At 43.2% G+C, this 3,577-nt stretch overlaps 1 pseudogene; it reads right to left on the bottom strand.

The window, feature by feature from the left end:
- Positions 1-2,200: 2,200 nt before the first annotated feature.
- Positions 2,201-3,357, bottom strand: LOC148044438 (uncharacterized; annotated as a pseudogene).
- Between the last annotated feature and the right edge of the window lie 220 nt (positions 3,358-3,577).

Genomic DNA, 3,577 nt, shown 5'->3' with positions numbered 1-3,577 from the left:
TGTCTTAGATAATCTCTTTCTTCTTTCCCCCCTATTTTAGGACTTTTGTAATCTAGTTTTTCATCCACAATTGCGCTAAAGTCTCCTATGAGACAAATATTTTGGTAATCCATTTCCAATATATTCTTGGGTAATGCTTGGTTAAAAAAATTCTTGCTTGTTTGCCACTCTCATGGCCTTCAGAAAAGCTGTTAAAACCTGCTGTTCCAGCAGACCTGGGGCTGTTGACCTTATTGTAAAGGTCCAGACCCGATTAGAAATGTATGCGTGTTGGGAATTTTTAAATTATATTTTATTTTGCTTTTCTTTTTCTTTCTTTGTAAGCCACCCGGAGTCCTCCGGAATTGGGTGGCCTAGAAATTTAACAAATAAATAAAATAAATAAATATTATCAATGTCTTTTTTTGGTTAATCATTGTTTCCACAATCTGAATAAACCTGTTTGGACTTGGAGTCCTAGTGGACAACCATTTAAATATGAGCCAGAAGTGTGCGGCAGCTGCCAAAAAAAGCCAACACAGTTCTGGGCTACATGGGCAGAAGGTTGGAATCAGGATCACATGAAGTATTAACACCACTTTGTGATGCCTTGGTGGGGCCACACTTGGAATACTGCATTCAGTTTTGGTCGCCATGATGTAAAAGAGATGTGGAGATTCTAGAAGGAGTGCAAAGAAGAGAGACAAGGATGATTAAGGGACTGGAGACTAAAACATGTGAAGAACAGTTGCAGGAACTGGGTATGTGTTGTTTGATGAGGGGAAGGACTAGGGGAGACATTATCGCAGTGTTTCAATATCTCAGGAGTTGTCACAAAGAAGAGGGAGTCAAACTATTCTCCAAGGCACCTAAGGGTAGAACAAAAAGCAATGGGTGGAAACTAATCAAGGAGAGAAGTAACTTAAAACTGAGGAGAAATTTCTTGACAGTTAAACAATTAATCAGTGGAGCAACTTACCTCCAGAAGCTGTGAATGCCCCAACACTGGAAGTCTTTAAGAAGATGTTGGATAACAATTTGTCTGAAATGGTATAGGGTTTCCTGCCTAGGCAGGGGGTTGGATTAGAAGACCTCCAAGGTCCCTTCCAACTCTGCTATTGTATTGTATTGTTAAGAGTCCATTGATTATTTAATATATAAGGCTATTCCTCTTTTTTGTTGTGCTGATGTAAAATATAGTTTCCCAGTTTTGGGGCATTCTAGGAGTTTATAGTGTTGTTTCTTTATGTGTGCTTCTTGTAGAAAAATTAATTCTATTTCTAATTTTCGTAACTGTGTAAAAAAAATTCTTCTTTTAGAAGGTGAATTTAGTCCATTTATATTCATTGAGAGGATCTCTTTTCCTTTCTCCACCTTGCTTAGTTATATTTAGGGTTTGGTTTCCTAGTTCTTTTTTGTCTTTGTTCTTTTGTTGGACCTTCTTCTTCTTGGTCTGTATTTTCTTTCTCTTTATTTTCTTCTTCATTTTGTGTCACTGTCTCTTCTGTCACTATTTTGCCATGTTTTTTTTTAATTCCTTCTGTCAGGGTTCCAACAGATGCCCTAATTAAATCATGAGCCTCAAGCTAAGCTTCAGAAGAAATCCAGTTATTTATTAGGAGCTTCATGTTGGCATGATCCAAGTCAAGCCAACTGTAATCTCACTTAATTTGCGCTCTGACCCTGTTTTCCCCTTCCTCCAAGGTGTGTTATCAGTCACATTCCCCAAAGAAGCAATTTCACAAGTTGTAGAAGTCACTCCCTCTGGCCACTGTGGGGTCCCTGATGATGACCCTGATGTTACTGCTGGATGGGCTTTATTTTGACTAAAATGCAAGTTCCTTGATGCAGCTACAAGGCTTGGTTTTCCCATCCCCGTGCCTATGGCAACTCGAGAGCAGGTCAGGAATGCTTCGTGAGTTGACACTTTATTTGCTTGTGCATCTTGTGTTGTTCCTTCAAAAATATTTGCGTGCCTCTCATAAAAATCTGCTGCCTTAAAGGTAGAGTCCAAGCTACTGTGTCCCCTTGAAAATGAGACCTGGTCTCATTTCCTTTTGACCTCTGAAATAAGCACTAGGCCTTATTTTCAGGAAGGTTTTATTTCACCACCACTCCATGCATGTACTGGTATGAGGCATGGACAGAGTGAATGGCCCCTTGTGCCAGCTTTCTGAAGGGTTGCAACAGCTGCTTTGCAGGTGCCGCTCAGGCCTCCACCTCCAATAAGCATGGCCGCTTTTGCAGCCAATTGCAGCTGCAAAAGCAACAGGAGGTCAAGTGATTTTGTGCCTCAGGCCCTCCTAATCTAATGGTGACGGTCATAGCAGGGAATTCCGTCCATGGAACAGCTGCTCATGGGTGGTTAGGTTAGGTTTATTAGGTTAGGTTTACTGGACTTATATGCCGCCCTTCTCCCAAAGGACTCAGGGCGGCGTACAATATAAAAACACATATTACAAAAGTTAAAAGAAAGATTAAATAGAATATCCAAAAAAAAACAATAGACATTTACAATGAGATTTAGAAATTAAATTAAAATTAACAATTAAAATTAACAATTTATTTTATTCAGGCCAGGCTGGCTTGCTGAAAAAGCCAACTTTTTAGGGCGTGCTGGAAGGACCGGAGGTCAGGAATTATGCAAAGCTCTGGGAACAGCTCATTCCAAAGGGAAGGCGCTCCCATAGAGAAGCCTCTCCCCCTGGGGGTCACCAGCCAGCACTGCCTGGCCAATGGCACCCTGAGGAGGTGAACTCTGTGGGATCGTACTGGACAGTGGGAGGCTACCGGTGGCAGTAGGTGATCTTGCAAGTACCCTGGGCCTAAGCCATGGAGCGCTTTAAAGATCATAATTAACACCTTGAATCTCACCCAGAAAACAACCGGCAACCAGTGTAGGCTGCCTATAAGGGGTGTAACATGGGAACACCTAGGTACCCCCATGACAACCCATGCGGCTGCATTCTGGACCAGCTGAAGCTTCCGGGTGCTCTTCAAAGGCAGCCCCATGTAGAGAGTGTTATAGTAGTCTAGGCAAGAAAAGATGAGGATGTGAGTGACTGTGCACAAGGCATCCCAATCCAGGAAGGGGCGCAACTGGCATACCAGGCAAACCTGGTAAAAGGCCCCCCTGGTCATGGCTGTCAGGTGTTCTTCTAAACTAAGCCCCGTATCCAGGAGGACTCCCAGATTGCAGGCCCCCTCTGAGGGGGCTAAAATTTCTCCCCCTTTCATCAAAGATGGTACAAGATGCACAAATCAGGATGACGGGAACCACAGCCACTCAGCCTTGTAGGAATTGAGTTTGAGCCTGTTCGTCCCCCTCCAGATCTGTACAGCCTCCAGGCATCAGAACATCATGTCAATGGCATTGTTTGGATGGTTTGGGGTAGAGATGAAAAGTTGGGTATCATTGACATATTGATGATACTGTACCCCAAAACCACGGATGATCTCACCCAGTGGTTTCATGTATATGTTGAACAGGAGGGGTGAGAGAACCAACCTCTGGGGCACCACACAAGTGAGGTGCCTTGGGGTCGATCTCTGCCCTCCAGTCAAGACGAACTGCAATCAATCCAACAGGTAGGAGAAC

Source organism: Thamnophis sirtalis, unplaced genomic scaffold (genome assembly GCF_051295495.1).
Source record: "Thamnophis sirtalis isolate CommonGarterSnake01/CBP01778 unplaced genomic scaffold, rThaSir2_p1.2 scaffold_8, whole genome shotgun sequence".
NCBI lineage: Eukaryota > Metazoa > Chordata > Lepidosauria > Squamata > Natricidae > Thamnophis > Thamnophis sirtalis.
This window is presented reverse-complemented; position numbering and strand designations above follow the sequence as displayed.